Genomic DNA, 21,183 nt, shown 5'->3' on the forward strand with positions numbered 1-21,183 from the left:
GGCTGCAGATGGAAAACATGACAGACACCCAACACTGGGGATTGCTGGACACCCAGCCTGTGGTGCCACCATGCATTCTATGTAGTGGCCCAGAATGTTGTAAAGTTTCGTGTTGAATTGTAAAAAGCTTTAAACCGCAATATGAATTAGTCTGGTTCTGTCTTCAGAGACAGAGAGTCCAGCTCCAGGAAAGAGAATATTTTACGTAGTCACAGTGTGTGTGTGTGTGTGTGTGTGTGTGTGTGTGTGTGTGTGTGTGTGTGTTGGCATTCAGAAAGCCTCCCTTGTAACATGACTCATGAACATGAGGATTCTGTTTGTGTAATTTAGAGACTGTGGGAAGTTAGAGTGCCTGGTGGAAGGACAGGTTTTACAGCCTTTGGACCCTTTACAGGTAAAGGGTTGATGCTTTTGTGTCATGAGCCTCGGCATGTGCTGTCTCCTGCACAGGTTCACGGTGGCTCTAGCTGGCTATCCAGGATGTAACACAGGTTGTATATGTTGCAATATTTGGGCACACATACTTTTATTCGTCATTGCTGTGAGAAAATGTCCACATACCCTAAACATCGCCCTCTCTTGGTAGAACCCAATGTTGTCTTAGTTGATTTTCTAGGCCTTGGTACCCTGCACACCTGCATTCAAACTGCCCCAGGAAGTATTGTGGCCATCAGAACTTGAACAGGAGCAGTAGGGACGTCACTAGGACACACCAGAAGCACAAGTGACTGCTCTGTCTGCATAGACCATGTGCAGTGGTCACTGACACCATCACTGCATCTTGTTTTATAGCTGAAGGTTGATATATCTGAGCAGTTTCTCACTGTGTGGCTGCTCCATGTCCCTCCTGTTCCACAGTGACAGGCACTTGCAGGTTCCCATCTCTTGGCTGTTGTGAACGGCTCTGCAGTGAGTATGGGAGCCGACCTGTGACACACTCGCTCTGTGTCCTTGGATCTGACCCTGCAGTGTGAGTCCTGCTTCTTATCGGTGCTATGTGTTTGTTTCCTCAAGAACTTCCCTTGTGTTTTCCACAATATCACCATATCCATGTTTATACTTTCTATGGCTATTTATCAGTGAACTCAAAGGTACATAATACTAATACTGCCAAATACAACCAAGCTGGACATTGGGGAAAACTTGGCAGAAATAGCTTCTCCATTTTATAGAGGATTACGGTTTCAGAGTTTAAAAATCTTTCCTCTTTATTCAGACAAGAAAAGTGACATGTTGCAGGATATTAGATTTCTCTGTGAATTCTGAGATTGTGTTATTTACTGAAAAAAAAAACTGTGTCTAGTTGTGGTGTGTTCAGCCTTGGCACACACCTTTAATCCAAAAGCTTTTTGCTGAATATTTCAAACAGGATTAAACAAAGGAAGCCTTAGATTAAGAGGTGAGCAAGGCTCCTGGGGACAGTGAGTGAACATGGGAGAAACCATAGGGAGTAAGAGGATGTCAGGAGGACAGGATAGAGAGATGCACAGGAAGTAAAAGGGAGGGACATTCAGGTTTATGGGTTTTCGAGATGGAGTAGAGAAGGGGAACTTTTGGGGAGGGACACTAGATGAGGAGGAAGGTCAACTGGGTACTTTCTCTGCCTCTCAGAGCTGGCAGGGTTTCACCCCAGCATCTGGCTCCTGAGTCTTCATTGGTAAATAGAATGATTGAGATTTTATTTAAAACAAAAACAAACAAACAAACAAACCAAAAACAGTGGATCCCAATCTGAGTACACTCCTTTTGGTTATTGCAAATAATAACAAAATCTAATAACAATATTGATGATGGTGGTGGTCATGATGATAACGATGCTGTTGTACAGAGAAGGAGGGAAGGGTATTCCTGGACCAGCAGGGTCCAAAGAGCCTGCAGAATCCTAAAGCTCTTCCATAGCTCTAAGGAAGATGGCTGACAGGGCTGTCAGAAAGCACTTTAATGAAGATAGTAAGAAACCCAGGAACAAAGTCCCCAAGATTCAGCATCTGGTGACTCCACATGTCCTGCCACACTAACACCAACACAGCACCTGAAGAAACAGCACACTAATAGAAATAAGGAGGAGGCTGCAGAACATGCTAAACTTGTAGCCATGAGAATGAAAGAAGCCAATGAAATCCCCAGGAACAGACTGCCAAGAGATGTGGGCTGTCCTCACGTAGAGTGTTGAGGCACACCAACTTTGAGTCATGTCCAAACATATCTAGGCCTTCCTGCTTAGCATCACCACAGTCCTTGGGTTTTGAAGTCTCCATTTTTATCCTAAGCTTAAATGAAGTTCAAGTTCTTAGGCTTTGCCTGCTTGAGGACTTGAATAGCCTTTTACTTACAAGTCAATACTTGGTTAATGTTCTGCTTGAATGATTGTTCTATGTTCTACTTAAACAAAACCACACTGTCCTGCCATGTTCGTTTCTCCTGGGATGGTCAGGAACTGGAATGTCCGAGCTCCCCTACCCTATATCTTAACCAACCATCTTAAACTGCTTTGTTTAGCTGATCAAAATGGTGCAACGCTGCCCTCCTCTTGCTTCCCACACCTGGTTAGGTGGTTGCAACCTGGTTACAGTTTTTCTTAGAAGAAGCCTGCCTTAGAAATGGCTCAGTGAGCCAGGCTTGGTGGCGCACGCCTTTAATCCCAGCACTCTGGAGGGAGGCACAGGCAGGGGATTAAGCTGTGAGTTAGAGGCCAATCTGGTCTACGAAGTGAGTCTAGGACAGCCAAGGCTACCCAGAGAAACCCTGTCTCGGAAAAAAAATAAACCGACAACAATCAAATTGCCTCAGGGTCACAATTTGGCTCCTGTGTCCACTTTGTCCCTGACTGGTCAGTGTTCAATAAACTTTCATCATTCTAAGTCTGGTGTCTGTATGATCAGTTCAGGGTATTCTTGAACCCCAAAACAGCATCTTTCTACTTCTGAGTCTGAATCCAAAAACAAGTCTTTGAGAGTAAGAAATAAATGATCATACCTTGAATATTTTCAGGGCTGTCCTTCTGGTGAGCACAGTGTAGCTCTGTCAAAGCCCAAAGAAGATGCACACCAAGAGTGAACTCTGCAGTAGATCTCTGGTGGCAACAGTGTGACCATGAAGATTCCTGGACCAGGTTGGAGGGGAATGCTGTAATGGAGAGGGTGCATGGGCATGTAAGGAAAGTTGATCCTTTGTTCTCAACTTTGCTGTCATCCTAAATTGCTAAAAAAAAAAAAAAAAAATTGAAAGGCAGTTTTTAAAAAGTGTTTACTATGCAACTCTCCATTGACCCTTTGATAAAAACTATCTTTGCTGGTATTTAGAAAATTTCTCCTACTTTCCAGTAAACACAGAAATGTGGACTCACCCTTCAACTAGGTCAGTCATGACAGTCATGTCGATCAATGATTTAGAAAGAATATTTTATAATCACCCACAGATAAATAAGAAAGGGGCCTTCTTATCCTATTCCCCATCTTTTAGCCATCTTGGTGTTTTACGCCCAAGAAAATGGTCTAAAATCAAAACTTCAAATCAACCCACATTTCCTCTCTCTAGTTTTTTTCAAGAATATTAAATGGGAGTTTTTCAAGAGGAAAAGTGGATCATACAAACATGCTTTAGTTTACTATGGAGATTCTCTAAGGTGGGACAAGACCCAAGAGGATCTAATGAGCCCACAGTGACCTGTCAGTCACCTCCCAAACTACCAAAACATCATCACATTGTCCCCAGCATCACCCACACCATGATAATTTCAAAGCATCTCCCAATTAACCAGTACATATTCTGAATGAAAACGTAAGAGCAACAGATTTATAATGAAGAAAAGTTAATAACCTCATAACATAAAAAATGTAGATAGTGTCCACGTTTCCCAATAACTTCTCTATTCTCAACGCTGCCTATCCATGAGGGCAGCCCATGACAACGTGTCTGCTTGTCATTGGCGTCCCTTGGCGTCCCATAGGCTCTCACCTGTTGAGGGCAGCCGAGGAAGCCACGGGAGTTGGTGCATCATCTCATCCTACAGCCACCTAGATGTTTAAAATGTTTCTTTTTCTTTCGAGTTTTTGTGGATCGGATGGGATGCCTGTCTGTTTGTCTGTCTTGAGATCCTGAGACTTGAACCCAGTGCCTCACACATGCTAGACAAGTTCTCTGCCTCTGAGCTATATCTCCTGCTTCTAAACATTTGGGGCTTCTATGAGTACACACTGGTGGCTGGTTTTTCTGTTGCTTGATTTACAGGGTCCCAATCTCCTTCCTTCTCTTAATTCCTTTGGAAATCAGAAAGGAAACCAATTTCTAACTAACTGCCTGTCTCCAACACCCTAGGCATCAAGCTCCACTTTTTCTCTTAGAGACAATCAGTTAGGTTGATCTTGAGCTTGGGACTCTTCTGTGTCATCTCCCAAGTGCTGAGATTACGCGGGTGGGGACAGAACCCAGGGTTTTGCACACACTGGGCAAGTTTCACCAACTCAGCTATGTGTTAATGATTCCCCTCTCCAGGGCACACCAAGGACCTTGTGAGTGGACATATCAACTCATTCAGCAAATATTTACAGAGCACCCACATGGGCCGCTGACCTGCTGTCTCCTTCATACTCACAAAGTAGCCTTGTTTTTTTTCTCCCTGGTCCATTCTCAAAATGTGCACTAGAGGGCCCTATGCTCTTCAAATACCTGCTTCTCTGTGCTATTTTGCCATTGCTATTTGTGTATCCTTCCTAACCCGCTCAAGAAGAGTCCCAGACAACTTGCACTTTAAACTGGGGGTACAGCAGGGTGGTAGAATATTTGCCTAGCATCCTAGCAAGTGTGAGACAATGGGTCGTTCTACAACTCTGAAAAAAAAAAAAAAGAAATCCATCATGTGAATGCAAGAACAGAAATGACATCACACTCAAACAGGTCTGTTTGGGGAAAAAAAAAAAAAACCAAGGCAGAGAACCTTCTGATTTTGGGATCCTATAAAATTATGAAAACTACAGACTGATTCCACTCCAAATTATTAAAAGGAAACAGTAACAATAAAGTTAATGTTTTAATTAAGTATCTACACTGCAGTTTAACCAATTATTAAATAGTGTCTCAAAAAATTCAGTATGCTTGACAATGTAATAGGTCTGGTTTTCTCATGTTATCAAACCCCTGAGTCATCCTGAATAATGGCCAATAAAGAAGGGTCAGATAGTAGACAGCACATGTCCCCTTGGCATCAGATGCTGCCTTGGACAGTGGAGGTCCTGCTCCACATTTTGGAGCTCAGAGTTGTAGAGCAGATGATGGGCAGGCACACAGCAAACAGGCCAGGGCTACAGTCTAATCCAAAGCACATGTGTAGAAGAGTGGTCCCCAGCTGATGGTGTCGGTGGGAGGTGGCAGTGTGAGAAAGAAAGCTTCTAGTCCCCCGAGGTCTGGTCTGCCCTTAGAGGGGACAGTACAGCCTCAGCCCCTTTTTCATCCTCTCACTCGCCCCCACTCAATAAAGAGCTGAGCAGTTTTGTTTGCTGTGCTTGCTGTTTGTTTTTCTCCTGTCAAGATTCTCTTTACCACAGGACCAATGCAAAATAGCCAAATGACTCTACAGCAGAACCTCCCAAACTGTGGCCAAACAAACCTCTTTTCCTGTATGTTGATTTTCTGTGGTGTTTGTTTGTTTGTTTATTTGTTTGTTTGTTTTGTAAGGACAGGAAGCTGACCAACATGAAGGACGTTAGTGGAAAATGCTCCAGGGGAAATAAAAGTGGATAAAACAAGAGAATAGATGTGTAATGGTTTTCAGGGTGTCTTTTTTTTTAAAGATTTTATTTATTATTTGTACAGTACTCTGCCCCCATGTGTGCCTGCAGGCCAGAAGAGGGCATCAGATCTCATTATAGATGGTTGTAAGGGACCCTGTGGTTGCTGGGAATTGAATCAGGATCTTTGGAAGACCAGCCAGTGCTCTTTACCTCTGAGCCATCTTTCCAGCCCCTTTCAGGGTGTCTTTAGTCAAATCCTTCCGAGAAAGTGACAGCTGTTTGGATCATAAATAACAAGAGTGAGCTCTGGGATGTGGGAGCAAAAAAACCTTCAGAACAACCACACAGAAGGAAAAGACAGAGGAGGGGCTCTTTATGATGCAGGATGAGTTTTAAACCGTCACAAATGGCACAGAAAATATGCAAATAGCCCTTGATTTTGGTGGCCCTAGATACAAGTTTTCCATGTGACTATGGTACAGTGGTTAATATGAATCCAGGAGCAACTTCTAAGGCCGAGCTTTGAGCTTTTCTGGAGTGAGGTACACATGGCAGAGTCTCTATTCTGCTGGGCAGCAGCAACAAGCCACAGCCTGCAGTCAGCCTGCTGCTCCATAGGGGACCACAGTTATGGTGTGTTACACATGCTGAGCCTGCAGTCTACTGAGAGGGATTTATCAGGAGAAGGCCCCACCATGAGTGCAGGGACATTTGTGTACTGGAGACCTGTGCAATATGTGAGAGCAACAAAAGTGGGCAGGAAAGAACTGTCCCAGTTTTGTTTGGTTTATTTTTTCATTCCCTTAAGGAAGCCAGAGAACTAACTACTGTTTTTGGTTTTTTGGAGACAAGCTCTCATTGGATGGAGCTCACCTACTAGGCTAGGCTGACTGAACTGCCAGCCCTGGGGATCTACCTGTGCCATGTCTGGTATTTTTATAAAGTCTCTAGGGATCCAAACTACATTCCTCGTGCCAGCAAGTCAAGGATTTACATAGCAAAGTAGCTCCATGGCCTTTTAAGCATCATTCTGAGTGTGAGCCATCGTTCTATGAGTGAGGGACACCTTGGGTATGGCAGCCCGTAAATATATGTCTGAATTTAATTTGCTAACGTTTTACCAGAGAGTTTGTAATTACAGTCCTAAGTGAGACTGGCCTAGTTTTCCTCCATGGTGGCTCTCCTTGATGCTGCTAGAAACTTCTAACAATGGAAGATTTCGTGCCTAAAGGAGAGAAGAACGTGCTGCAGCTCACCAAGCATCTGCTGCAGGGCAGAGGTCATGGCTGTTTCAGCAGGGAGTGGCAGCTGAGCAGGCCCAGGAGCATCTCCAAGACCAGAAGAAGAGGAAGACCAACTCGAGGCTTCTGCTATATCTAAAGGTGAATGCTGGTGCTCTGCTCTTTTAATTCTGCCTGCGGCTCTAGCACACAGAATAATACCAACCACAGTTAAAGTGGGTCTTCCCGTCTCAACCTATTTACACCGTCATGGCCAGAGGCTTCTCCTGGGTGAATCTAGGTCCTATCAAGATGACAGTCAGGCCATATGCTGGGAATCCCAGGTATGGACCTGGCCAGTGTCCACCATCCTGGCCTGAATTTAATAAAGCTTCCTTCAAATTTGGCTCAAAAAGTTGTGGTAGTGGTTTTATTCTCACCCGGTGGGATTAACATTTCCTGGAGGTCACCAGGGAGATCAGACCACCCACACAAATCTAAAGGTCCTGTGAAGGGAGCACAAAACCCCGCCTACTCTACTCCTTGTCCCTCACTCTGAAGCTTCAAAGGCCAAGAGTGGCCTCTCACTCATGACCCCCGACAGCTAGTGACAGACTCTGTGTCCATTACCATACACACTAAGGAGGCCCAATGGCGGAGGCCCACCTGACATCAAGGTGCTGTGTAGCACTAGCACTAGAGGTGTGGTCGGTGGCAGCTTCACCTTAAGACAAGGGCGTGGGTGAGGATGTGCTCTGACCTTGCACCAAATCTATAGGACTTGTTTGTTCTCACCACAGCTCTGTGAGATGGGACTGGCCCGAGTTTTCCACAGGAGACGCCCACCCTGGAGTCCAGTCACTCGACTCACATTTTCTTGGTAGCCCAGCTCCTGGATGCCACGGGGAATCACCTCAAAGCTTCTGAGCAGGTGAGAAGGAACAACTGAAAGAATCTGGGATCTGTTAGCCAGACCCTAATAGCAGTCATGATGCAGAGGTGGGTTGGGGCTGTGCTAACTCTGCTGTAGTTTGTGATCTGCTTCCTGTAGTCTTTGGCTACTATTCCACTTTACAAGACAAGGACATGGGACCTTGAGTGGAACTCCCCCAGAAGTGATGGAGGCTCAGACTCAAGCTGAGAGACGAGCCACCACCCTCCCCCAGCTATGTCCCCCAGACACTGCTCCACATGCCAACTGTGGTAGAGAATATTTATTTGAATCACCTCCAACAAATGTCAGAGACTTCCAGGAACATCCAATCCGGACATCCATTCATGTGCATCCTGTATACCCATGGTGTGTGTGTATTGTGCTGGGGAGGGTGTCCCTCCTGGTCCTACCAACTCCAGCAGGCAGAACCAGAGGCCTCTGTTATTGATCCAAGGAGTCAGCCCACAACCCAACTCAACCCACCCCTAGCTAACCCATGTGGATCTCCCCTTGCACGCAACCCTGCCCCGCCCCCAGCCCAGGACAATCTCCAGCATTTGTTTCCTCAGCCAGTTCACAAGTGTCTTCCTGAGAGTTTGGAGCCCAGCCCTGTGCTAGACCCAACACCTGCTGAAGAGCAAATGACAGCCCCTTGCCCTCCGGGAGCTCACAGGGTAGTTAGGGACTGGAGGTGCACACGAGTGCACACAGCACGTATATGAACACATACACAGAAGAAAAAGCACGGGACTAAACAGCACATAACACTCGAGGGAGACACAGTGTGCTAACATGAATTATGTTACAAAGAATGAGCGCAGGCTGAGTCACCTGGGAGGCTCCGCCCTGGTGGATAAGGGGTGGGGTTACGTTCAAGGGTCTGGGAAGAATATTGTAGAGCAGTACCAGTGAAGGCATGGCACAATTACAGTGGGGAAGAAACAAGCTGGGCAATTAGCTGAGGGTCTTGGTGAGGGCTCCTCTAAGTGAGCCAAGGACAAGTGGTACATGGAGGCTGCTGGGCCTTGTGGAGTGCCTCCCTTTCCTCAGATCCCCTTCAGTACTCCGAGATGCCCCCACACACAGAATAAGGCATAGGGGTTCAATAGGGCCCTGTAACCCAAACTGCTTGGAGGGTACAGGCAGGAATCTGGAGGGTTCTCCCAAACCCTAGTAGGAAGGAACAGAAAGAGCTCCCCTTCTTTCATCATGTGTGGTTCATTCTAGAGAGCAAGGGAAACATCTGTGGGCCCCCAACCGACCTGCTCACATGTGAAGACATGAGTCCCTGACCAGCAGTGACCTCTGCTTCCCTACAGAGCACACACAGCTCCTCCACGGGTGTGGCATGGGCTTGCATGCATGGGTGCGCTGGGGGTTGAGCAGGAATCTATGGTAGCAGAAGCAGCAGCTGCACTGTGCACACTGGTGTGGCTTCTTGCAGCTGTGGAAGCGCTGGTGCATGAGCAGGTTCTGATTGAGGCTGAAGCAGCAGCCACACTCAGGCAGGGGAATGACTGCTAGCCTATGTGTGTGCGCTGGTGCACCTCCAGATTGTGTTGACGCTAAAGGCCTTGACACACTCGGTACACACACACACACACACACACACACACACACACACACACACACACACATGAAGGCAGCTATGCGGCCTGCCCCAACGTGAGCCTTCTGGTGCCCTACCAGGCTGGACTGCTGGGAGAAGGTCTGCCCACACAGTGGACAGCAGTGGCACTGTTCCTTTTCTGGGTGGTGGATAACCAGGCCTGTATTGTCCCCCTGACCCTCCTCCCAGTCCCCTAAGGGACCCTCCTTTGGAGGACACCAACTCTGTCATGGACACTGCCAGATGCAGTCACCTGCCCCTGGAGAAGCACAAGCAGAGAGAGGGATAGAGGAAGAGCCCAGGGTCAGCCATTCTCCAGCCTGAGGAAGCGCTCACTCCCCACACCCTCCACTGTTTGCTCCAGTACAGTTCTGTTTTGTTTCATCGCAGCCTTTGTGTTGGGCTCTTGTCAAGAGCTCACTCCTCCTTCCCTGGCCTCTCCAGCATCCCTTGCAATCTGCTGCCCATCCCTGTGACCTTCCTCATCGCCTGGAACAAGGTGGTCCTGCTATCTCTGTCTCCACCCCAGCACTTCAAGAACAGAGAGCTGCCTTCTATTACAAGCCACATCAAGCATGGGCTAAAAGTTGATGGGGATTCTCAAGAGCAGCTTTGCCTCCATTCAGATGCTCAAGGATAGGATGTGACCCATAGCTTAAAAAGGGAAGTAAAATTTACCCTCGTAAACTTGAGAGTGACCTTCCTGCGTCAACATTAAAGCTAGTCCTAATGCTTGACAAGATGAATCATACACGTGAAAAGCTGCAGGTCACTAAACCCAAAGCAAGAACTCCCAAGGAGCCAGGCCTGGTGCAAAGGCTGGGCACCACACTCAGTGCTCACCAAATATGGCCTGCTCTGGGTTCCCTGCATGCCCAGTGTAAAGATTGTTTTCCCTGGCCACTGTGTCCTCTGAAATAGTGTCCCACAATCCTCACAACATGCTACAATAAAGGGCAGAGTAGTGGTGTGAAGCCCAGGTTTGTAAATGGAACAATTGAAGCTGTGTGAAGCCATTACACTTGCCCAAGGTCACACAGCAAAGTGAGCCAGGACTAGGCCCTAAGTCCTCTGACTCATTCTTGAAATTAAAAACGTTTCAATATATCCATCAAAGAAACTTGTGTAGGGTCCCCTCAAGGCTCCCTGCAGGTCTTCTCCCCACTTCCAGCCTAAGTCAGTCTACCTGCAGGGTGGGGGTTCCAGGAAACACCCTCAGGAAAAGCCACAAAATTGTCCCTGTTGCAGGATGAGTCCCTGTCATGGTTTCCCATCCACACTAGCATTTCCCTTGGTGTTGTCCCTGTCTAACTTAGACAGCCATATTGTTGTGGTTGCTCGAGTCAGCTTCCATGTGGTTTGTAGGAGACAGTTGGCCCTGTGAATATTAGGATAAATATGGAAAAGCTGGGTCTGTAAATTGTCAGTAGTAGGTTCTGCCATAAGGTCCAGGAGTGAGGGGCCATGGGTATTTGCCTAGGATTCTAGCACCAGCAGGATTCTGCTCCTGTTGAACAAGCTATAAACAAGTCCCATGACATAGCCCATCTGTCACCAGGTAGGAGTGCCCCTTGTGCAGCCTTTAAGACACCTGCCAGGTCCATAATTTCTGGTTGACAGTAACACAGTCAGGTCTCTCCCTTGGTAGACTCCATGGCACCTGTCAGGATTATGAAAGCTAGTCCTCCCGGAGGAGGTTTTAGTGTCCCATCCAGCCCACATCTCTGAGTCCCATGTCCCATGTGCCTGGTGTGTTCTGTAATTGGGCCTTGTTGGTGAGATCACAGAATTGATCAAAGATGGCAGCGTCAATCTCTATAGTTTGGGGGTCTTTTGTACCCCGATGACCAGCAACTCAAAAGCTGGTGTCCCATGTCAGGGTCCTTGTGTTACAGGGTTTCCATCGGGGACCTTTGAATTCAGGATACATCTTGTCTTCTGTGGGGACTTGGTTCATTTGACCTGGTCTGATTTCTTGCTTTTTTTCCTTTTTTTTATTACTTTATTCTTGTTACATCTCAATAGATATCTCATCCCTTGTATCCTCCCATTCTTCCTTCCCTCCCATTTTCCCCTTATTCCCCTTGTCTATGATTGTTCCTGAGGGGGATTACCTCCCCCTGTATACACTCATAGAGTATCAAGTCTCTTCTTGGTAACCTGCTATCCTTCCTCTGAGTGCCACCAGGTCTCCCCCTCCAAGGGACATTGTCAAAGGTGAGGCACCAGAGTATGTGAGAAAGTCATATCCCACTCTCCACTCTACTGTGGAGAATTCTGCCCATTGGCTAGATCTGGGTAGGGGTTTAAAGTTTTACGGCCTGTATTGTCCTGGGCTGGTGCCTTAGTTTGAGCGGTACCCCTGGGCCCAAATCTGCCTATCATAATGTTCTACTTGTAGGTTTCTAGGACCCTCTGGATCCTTCTACTTTGCCATTCTCCCATGCTTCTCTCATCTAGAGTCCCATTTCTAAGACTAACAAAGGACAAAGACACAACCCATGGACAGAGACACACTGCTCTGGAGGGCGAGCTCTGGGCACAGATCTTGGTCTCCACATGGAGCCTCGTACCCTTGCTGGTTCTGTGTGACCATGTCAGCCTGTTCCTAAGGACTTCAATCAGAGAGTGAAGAGATCACTGAGAAATAGAGGGAAAGGGTTAAATTAAGCAATTCAGGATAATCCTGTTAGCCAATGAAACTTCATTTATTTAAAATTATATACAGAGCTAGGACAAGCTGTGTACCAGAAAGATAATGAAAAATGATAAATTTCAGGACTTCTAAGAGATGTGTAGAAAAGCTGTTACGATCTGGGATCCTTCTCCATAGGTTCTGGCAAGGGCAGAAGTAATCCAAGATATCGATGTCTAGTCAGTGGGCATGGATACAGACACATACTTAGACACAACACAGACACACAGAGACACACACACACATACATATACATGCACACACAAACACACACACATACGCACACAGACATGCACACACACACACCCAAACACACGCAGAGAGAGAGAGGCACACACACACACACACACACACACACACACACACACACACACATACACAAACACACACACACACACACACACACACACACACACACACACACACACACACACGCAGATGTTTAAGATCAACACTTCAGGGCCAGGCTTTCCAGAAGACACCATTTTGATTGTCTAAGGCCTCTTTCTTTTGCAGGAATGGGTCAGGCTCACATTTGTACTCTTTGCTTCAGGCCCCTTTAGGGAATGGATTAGCACAGACCAACATCTCTTTTTCTTAAGGTCCAGTCCTCTTCATGATTTTCAATAGGCCGAGACCCACACCTCTTCTTTGGCTGACGCCTCTTCAGAATTAAGGGTAGACTCAGACTTCAAACCTTCTTTGGACATATGCCCCTTCAGGGTTAGGGATGCAGCCAAGACAACACTTTATTTTCTTTGGGCCCAGGCCTCATCATAATTAGAAATCGCCCCAGGCCCATTTCCTCCTCCAGCCTAGGCCACTTAATGCATCACGATAGGCCAGTGCTCACACTTCTTAGGGCCTAAGCCTGTTCTAAGTTGTGGATAGGCCCAGGTCCACAAATAGTCTTTGAGTCAAAGCCTCATCATGATTCAAGTTTGGCCCAGGCCCATCATTCTTCCTCAGGCCTAGGCCTAGTAATGCATTATGACAGGCCAATGCCAGCACCACGTCATAGGGCCCAGGTCTCTTCAGGGTTGGCTATAGGTCCAAACCAACACCTGAAGTTCATTGAGCCTAGGCCTAACAGGGTCTGGATAGGCCCAGTCCAATACCCCATTTTCTTGGGGCCAAGGCCTCTTCAGAGTTAGGGATAGGCCCAGGCCCACACAGCTTCTTAGGACCCAGGCCTCTTCAGAGTTGGGGGAAGTTCCAAGGCCAATATCATCATCTTGGGGCCCAGGCCTCTTTAGGCTTGTGAATAGACCCAGGCCCACACCTCTTCTTCGTCTTCTTAGGGCCCAGGCCTCTTCAGGGTTTGGGATAGGCCCAGGCCCACACCTTTTCTTCTTAGGGCCCAGGCCTCTTCGGGGATGGGGATAGGCCCAGGGCCAACACCTCTTCTTAGGACCCAGGCCTCTTCAGGGTGTGGGATAGGCCCAGGCCCAAACGTCTTCCTCTTAGGGCCCAGGCCTCTTCAGGATTCAGGAAAGGCCCAGGCCCACACATCTTTTTCTTAGGACCCAGGCCTCTTCACGGTTGGGGATAGGCCCAGGCCCACACCTTTTCTTCTTAGGACCCAGGCCACTTCAGGGTTCAGGATAGGCCTAGGCCCACACATCCTCTTCTTAGGGCCCAGGTCTCTTCAGGGTTCAGGATAGGCCCAGGCCCACACATCCTCTTCTTAGGGCCCAGGCCTCTTCAGCATTAGGGACAGACCCAGGCCCTTACCTCCTCTGCTTAGGACCCAGGCCTTTTCAGGGTTCAGGATAGGCCCAGGCCCACACATCCTCTTCTTAGGGCCCAGGCCTCTCAGGGGTAGGGATAGGCCCAGGCCAACACCTCCTCTTCTTAGGCGACATGCCTTTTCAGGCTTCATCCCAGAAGGCCTAAGGTAGGCAGGCACATGGGCCTCCTGTGAATCCCTGCCCTCCTTGGTGGACTGTGAGTTGTCCTCTGCCTAAGACAGCTGCTCTTCCTGGAGCAGGGGTTTACCCTGTGATGTCACAGAGGCCTGGCCTCACTCCACTCACTGAATCACAATGGGCAGCTTGCCATGCTTGGCCCCTTGTGCCTGCTCCAACAGTAACTGTACCTTGTTTCCTATCTCACCTCTGTGCACCACGAATCGTTTAGCTTGGGTTGGAATTTTGTGTTATTATGTGAGTACTTCCCTTCAATGTCTGTGACCCTTGGTTTTGGAGGCAACAGTTCAAAACTGTTAGATGAACAGTGAAGGAATACGTACAGAGTTGATAAGTCACAATATATCTCTTTGAAGGCTGAGCCCAGTGTGTCAGGGGCAGAGACTCCTGGGAGCATCTGTTCTTTTGTCCATCTTCAGGGGACTGTTTACTAGATTATCTGTGTGAGTGAATGACCATGCTGCCCAGATTTGCTCAGAGCCTCTGTCTCCATGTGCTTGCAGGTCTTGCAGTGCTGGGCTGGCTTCCTCAGCCCTACTCTGACCAGAGACTCTGTCAAGTCCAAGCTTCCCCTGTGCTGGAGCTGCATTCTCTCAAGCACCAGGTTTCCATTCTTTCTCATGAAGGGGCTGCAGATGTAAAACATGACAGACACCCAACACTGGGGATTGCTGGACACCCAGCCTGTGGGGCCACCATGCATTCTATGTAGTGGCCCAGAATGTTGTAAAGTTTCGTGTTGAATCGTAAAAAGCTTTAAACCGCAATATGGATTAGTCTAGTTCTGTCTTCAGAGACAGAGAGTCCAGCTCCAGGAAAGAGAATATTTTACGTAGGCACACTGTGTGTGTGTGTGTGTGTGTGTGTGTGTGTGTGTGTGTGTGTGTGTGTTGGCATTCAGAAAGCCTCCCTTGTAACATGACTCATGAACATGAGGATTCTGTTTGTGTAACTTAGAGACTGTGGGAAGTTAGAGTGCCTGGTGCAAGGACAGGTTTTACAGCAGGTAAAGGGTTGATGCTTTTGTGCCGTGAGCCTCGGCACGTGCTGTTTCCTGCTCAGGTTCACGGTGGCTCTAGCTGGCTGTCTAGGATGGAACACAGGTTGTATGTTACAATATTTGGGCACACATACTTTTATTCGTCATTACTGTGAGAAAATGTCCACCTACCCTAAACATCACCCTCTCTTGGTAGAACCCAATGTTGTCTTAGTTGATTTTCTAGGCCTTGATAGCCCTCACACCTGCATTCAAACTGCTCCAGGAAGTATTGTGGCCATCAGAACCTGAACAGGAGCAATAGGGACGTCACTAGGACACACCAGAAGCACAAGTGACTGCTCTGTCTGCACAGACCATGTGCAGTGGTCACTGACACCATCACTGCATCTTGTTTTATAGCTGAAGGTTGATATATCTGAGCAGTTTCCCACTGTGTGGCTGCTCCATGTCCCTCCTGTTCCCCAGTGACAGGCACTTGCAGGTTCCCATCTCTTGGCTGTTGTGAACGACTCTGCAGTGAGCATGGGAGCCGACCTGTGACACACTCGCTCTGTGTCCTTGGATCTGACCCTGCAGTGTGAGTCCTGCTTCTTATCGGTGCTATGTGTTTGTTTCCTCAAGAACTTCCCTTGTGTTTTCCACGATATCACCATATCCATGTGTATACTTTCTCTTGCTATTTATCAGTGAACTCAAAGGTACATAATACTAATACTGCCAAATACAACCAAGCTGGACATTGTGGAAAGCTTGACAGAAATAGCTTCTCCGCTTTAAAGAGGTTTACGGTGTCAAAGCTAAAAAAATCTTTCCTCTCTATTCAGAAAAGAAAAGTGACATGTTGCAGGATATTAGATTGCTCTTGAATTCTGAGATTGTGTTATTTACTGAAAAAAAAAACATGTGTCTAGTTGTGGTGTGTTCAGCCTTGGCACACACCTTTAATCCAAAATCTTTTAGATTAAGAGGTAAGCAAGGCTCCTTGGGACAGTGAGTGAACATGGGAGAAACCATAGGGAGTAAGAGGATGTCAGGAGGACAGGATAGAGAGATGCACAGGAAGTAAAAGGGAGGGACATTCAGGTTTATGGGTTTTCGAGATGGAGTAGAGAAGGGGAACTTTTGGGGAGGGACACTAGATGAGGAGGAAGGTCAACTGGGTGCTTTCTCTGCCTCTCAGAGCTGGCAGGGTTTCACCCCAGCATCTGGCTCCTGAGTCTTCATTGGTAAATAGAATGATTGAGATTTTATTTAAAACAAAAACAAACAAACAAACAAACCAAAAACAGTGGATCCCAATCTGAGTACACTCCTTTTGGTTATTGCAAATAATAACAAAATCTAATAACGATATTGATGATTGTGGTGGTCATGATGATAACGATGCTGTTGCACAGAGAGGGAGAGAAGGGTATTCCTGGACCAGCAGGGTCCAAAGAGCCTCCAGAATCCTACAGCTCTTCCATAGCTCTAAGGAAGATGGCTGACAGGGCTGTCAGAAAGCCCTTTAATGAAGATGGCAAGAAACCCAGGAACAAAGTACCCAAGATTCAGCATCTGATGTCTCCACATGTCCTGCCACACTAACACCAACACAGCACCTGAAGAACAGCACACTAATAGAAATAAGGAGGAGGCTCAGAACATGCTAAACTTGTAGCCATGAGAATGAAAGAAGCCAATGAAATCCCCAGGAACAGACTGCCAAGAGAAGTGGGCTGTTCTCAAGGAGAGTGTTGAGGCACACCAACTTTGAGCCATGTCCAGACATGTCTAGGCCTTCCTGCTTAGCATAACTACAGTCCTTGGGTTTCGAAGTCTCCATTTTTATCCTAAGCTTAAATGAAGTTCAAGTTCTTAGGCTTTGCCTGCCTAAGGACTTGAATAGCCTTTTACTTACAAGTCAATACTTGTTGAATGTTCTGCTTGAATGAATGTTCTATGTTCTACTTAAACAAAACCACACTATCCTGCCATGTTCATTTCTCCTGGGATGGTCAGGAACTGGAATGTCTGAGCTCCCCTACCCTATATCTTAGCCAATCATCTTAAACTGCTTTGTTTAGCTGGTCAAAATGGTGCAACGCTGCCCTTCTCTTGCTTCCCACACCTGGTTAGGTGGTTGCAACCTGGTTACAGTTTTTCTTAGATGAAGCTTGCCTTAGAAATGGCTCAGTGATCCAGGCTTGGTGGCGCATGCCTTTAATCCCAGCACTCTGGAGGGAGGCACAGGCAGGGGATTAAGCTGTGAGTTAGAGGCCAGTCTGGTCTACAAAGTGAGTCTAGGACAGCAAAGGCTACACAGAGAAACCCTGTCTCGGAAAAAAAAACCAACAACAAACAAAATGCCTCAGAGTCACAATTTGGCTCCTGTGTCCACTTTGTGTCGCTGACTGGTCAGTGTTCCATAAACTTTCATCATTCTAAGTCTGGTGTCTGCGTGATCAGTTCAGGGTATTCTTGAACCCCAAAACAGCATCTTTCTACTTCTGAGTCTGAATCCAAAAACAAGTCTTTGAGAGTAAGAAATAAATGATCATACCTTGAATATTTTCAGGGCTGTCCTTCTGGTGAGCACAGTGTAGCTCTGTCAAAGCCCAAAGAAGATGCACACCGAGAGTGAACTCTGCAGTAGATCTCTGATGGCAACAGTGTGACCATGAAGATTCCTGGACCAGGTTGGTGGGGAATGCTGTAATGGAGAGGGTGCATGGGCATGTAAGGAAAGTTGATCCTTTGTTCTCAACTTTGCTGTCATCCTAAATTGCTAAAAAAAAAAAAAAAAATTGAAAGGCAGTTTTTAAAAAGTGTTTACTATGCAACTCTCCATTGACCCTTTGATAAAAACTATCTTTGCTGGTATTTAGAAAATTTCTCCTACTTTCCAGTAAACACAGAAACGTGGACTCACACTTCAACTAGGTCAGTCATGACAGTCATGTGGATCAATGATTTAGAAGGAATATTTTATAATCACCCACAGATAAATAAGAAAGGGGCCTTCTTATCCTATTCCCCATCTTTTAGCCATCTTGGTGTTTTACGCCCAAGAAAATGGTCTAAAATCAAAACTTCAAATCAACCCACATTTCCTCTCTCTAGTTTTTTTCAAGAATATTAAATGGGAGTTTTTCAAGAGGAAAAGTGGATCATACAAACATGCTTTAGTTTACTATGGAGATTCTCTAAGGTGGGACAAGACCCAAGAGGATCTAATGAGCCCACAGTGACCTGTCAGTCACCTCCCAAACTACCAAAACATCATCGCATTGTCCCCAGCATCACCCACACCAAGATAATTTCAAAGCATCTCCCAATTAACCAGTACATATTCTGAATGAAAACGTAAGAGCAACAGATTTATAATGAAGAAAAGTTAATAACCTCATAACATAAAAAATGTAGATAGTGTCCACGTTTCCCAATAACTTCTCTATTCTCGACGCTGCCTATCCATGAGGGCAGCCCATGACAACGTGTCTGCTTGTCATTGGCGTCCCTTGGCATCCCATAGGCTCTCACCTGTTGAGGGCAGCCGAGGAAGCCACGGGAGTTGGTGCATCATCTCATCCTACAGCCACCTAGATGTTTAAAATGTTTCTTTTTCTTTCGAGTTTTTGTGGATCGGATGGGATGCCTGTCTGTCTGTCTGTCTGTCTGTCAGTCTGTCTATATGTCTGTCTTGAGATCCTGAGACTTGAACCCAGTGCCTCACACATGCTAGACAAGTTCTCTGCCTCTGAGCTATATCTCCTGCTTCTAAACATTTGGGGCTTCTATGAGTACACACTGGTGGCTGGTTTTTCTGTTGCTCGATTTACAGGGTCCCCATCTCCTTCTTTCTCTTAATTCCTTTGGAAACCAGAAAGCAAACGAATTTCTAACGTAACTGCCTGTTCCAGCACCCTAGCCATCAAGCTCCACTTTTTCTCTTAGAGACAATCAGTTAGGTTGATCTTGAGCTTGGGACTCTTCTGTGTCATCTCTCAAGTGCTGAGATTTTGGGGGTGGGGACAGAACCCAGGGTTTTGCACACACTGGGTAAGTTTCACCAACTCAGCTATGTGTTGATGATTCCCCTCTCCAGGGCACACCAAGGACCTTGTGAGTGGACATATCAACTCATTCAGCAAATATTTACAGAGCACCCACATGGGGCTCTGACCTGCTGTCTCCTTCATACTCACAAAGTAGCCTTTTTTTTCTCCCAGGTCCATTCTCAAAATGTGCACTAGAGGGCACTGTGCTCTTCAAATACCTGCTTCCCTGTGCCTTTTGGCCCATGCTATTTCTGTACCCTCCTAGCCCACTCAAGAAGACTCCCAGACAACTTGCACTTTAAACTGGGGGTACAGCACGGTGGTAGAATATTTCCCTACCATCCTAGCAAGTGTGAGACAATGGGTCCATCTACAACTTTGGAAAAAAAAAAGGAGAAAACAAATCCATCATGTAAATGCAAGAACAGAAATGACATCACACTCAAACAGGTCTGTTTAAAAAAAAAAAATCACAGCAGAGCATCTACTGATTTTGGGATCCTGTAAAATTATGAAAACTACAGACTGTTTCCACTCCAAATTTTTAAAAGAAAACAGTAACAATAAAGTTAATGTCTTTAATTAAATATCTACACTGCAGTTTAACCATTATTATTATTAACCACTATTATTAAATAGTGTCTTAAAAAAAATTCAGTATGCTTGACAATGTAATAGGTCTGGTTTTCTCATGTTATCAAACCCCTGAGTCATCCTGAATAATGGCCAATAAAGTAGGGTCAGATAGCAGACAGCACATGTCCCCTTGGTATCAGATGCTGGCTTGAACAGTGGAGGTCCTGCTCCACATTTTGGAGCTCAGAGTTGTAGAGCAAATGATGGGCAGGCACACAGCAAACAAACAGGCCAGGGCTACAGTCTAGTCCAAAGGACATGTGTAGAAGAGTGGTCCCCAGCTGATGTTCCTGGTGAGAAAGAAAGTTTCTAATCCCCCGGGTCTGGTGTGCCCTTAGAGGGGACAGTACAGCCTCAGCCCCTTCTTACCAGCTGAGTAGTGTTGTTTGTTGTGCTTGCTGTTTGTTTTTCTCCTGTCAAGATTCTCTTTACCACAGGCCCAATGCAAAATAGCCAAATGACTCTGCAGCAGAACCTCCCAAACTGTGGCCAAACAAACCACTTTTCCTTGTAAGTTGATTTTCTGAGGGGTGTGTGTTTGTGTGTGTGTGTGTGTGTGTGTGTGTGTGTGTGTGTGTGTGTGTGTGTGTTTGTTTGTTTTGTAAAAATAGGAAGTTGGCCAACATAAAGGACTTCTTGGGAAATACTCCAGGGGAAATAAAAGTGGTTAACACAGGAGAATAGACATGTAATGACTTTTACGGTGTCTTTAGTCAAAGCCTTCCGAGAAAGTGACAGCTGTCTGGATCATAAATAACAAGAAAGAGCTCTGGGATTGGGAGCAAAATACTTCAGAACAACCACACAGAAGGAAAAGACAGAGGAGGGGCTCTTTATTATGCAATGTGAGTTTTAAATCGTCACAAATGGCATGGAAAATATGCAAATAGCCCTTGACTTTGGTGGCCCTAGATACAAGTTTTCCATGTGACTATGGTACAGTGGTTAATATAAATCCAGGAGCAACTTCTAAGGCCCAACTTTGAGCTTTTCTGGAGTAAGGTACACATGGCAGATTCTCTCTCCTGCTGGGCTGCATCTGCAAGCTAGTCTGCAGTCAGCCTGCTGCTCCATAGGGGACACAGTTATGGTGTGTTACACATGCTGAGCCTGCAGTCTCCTGTGATGGATTTATCAGGAGAAGGCCCCACCGTGAGTGAAGGGACATTTGTGTACTGGAGACCTGTGCAATATGTGTGAGCAACAGAAGTGGGCAGGAAAGATCTGTCCCAGTTTTGTTCGGTTTATTTTTTCATTCCTTTAAGGAAACCAGAGAACTAACTACTGCTTTTTTTTGTTTGTTTGTTTGTTTTGTTTTGTTTTTTGTTCTTTGTTTTTTGTTTTTGGGTTTTTTGTTTTTTGTTTTTTGTTTTTTTTGTTTTTGTTTTT

At 46.3% G+C, this 21,183-nt stretch overlaps 1 long non-coding RNA gene across 3 annotated transcripts; it reads left to right on the forward strand.

Annotated features, from left to right (window-relative positions):
- Window positions 1–718: 718 nt before the first annotated feature.
- LOC311599989 lies at window positions 719–19,809 on the forward strand. 3 transcript variants are annotated; one of them, XR_014780099.1, is made up of 6 exons: window positions 719–970; window positions 2,992–3,112; window positions 6,871–7,111; window positions 7,750–7,880; window positions 17,676–17,796; window positions 19,330–19,809. It is a non-coding gene; the product is annotated as an uncharacterized lncRNA (long non-coding RNA). The 3 variants fall into 3 exon arrangements; XR_014780100.1 differs by lacking the exons at window positions 719–970; window positions 2,992–3,112; window positions 6,871–7,111; window positions 7,750–7,880 and adding exons at window positions 14,292–14,352; window positions 15,518–15,695 and having other exon boundaries at window positions 19,330–19,801; XR_014780101.1 differs by lacking the exons at window positions 719–970; window positions 2,992–3,112; window positions 6,871–7,111; window positions 7,750–7,880 and adding an exon at window positions 15,442–15,695 and having other exon boundaries at window positions 19,330–19,770.
- The last annotated feature ends 1,374 nt before the right edge of the window (window positions 19,810–21,183 follow it).

The sequence above is a fragment of the Acomys minous genome (assembly GCF_964271855.1).
Source record: "Acomys minous genome assembly, chromosome: 6".
NCBI lineage: Eukaryota > Metazoa > Chordata > Mammalia > Rodentia > Muridae > Acomys > Acomys minous.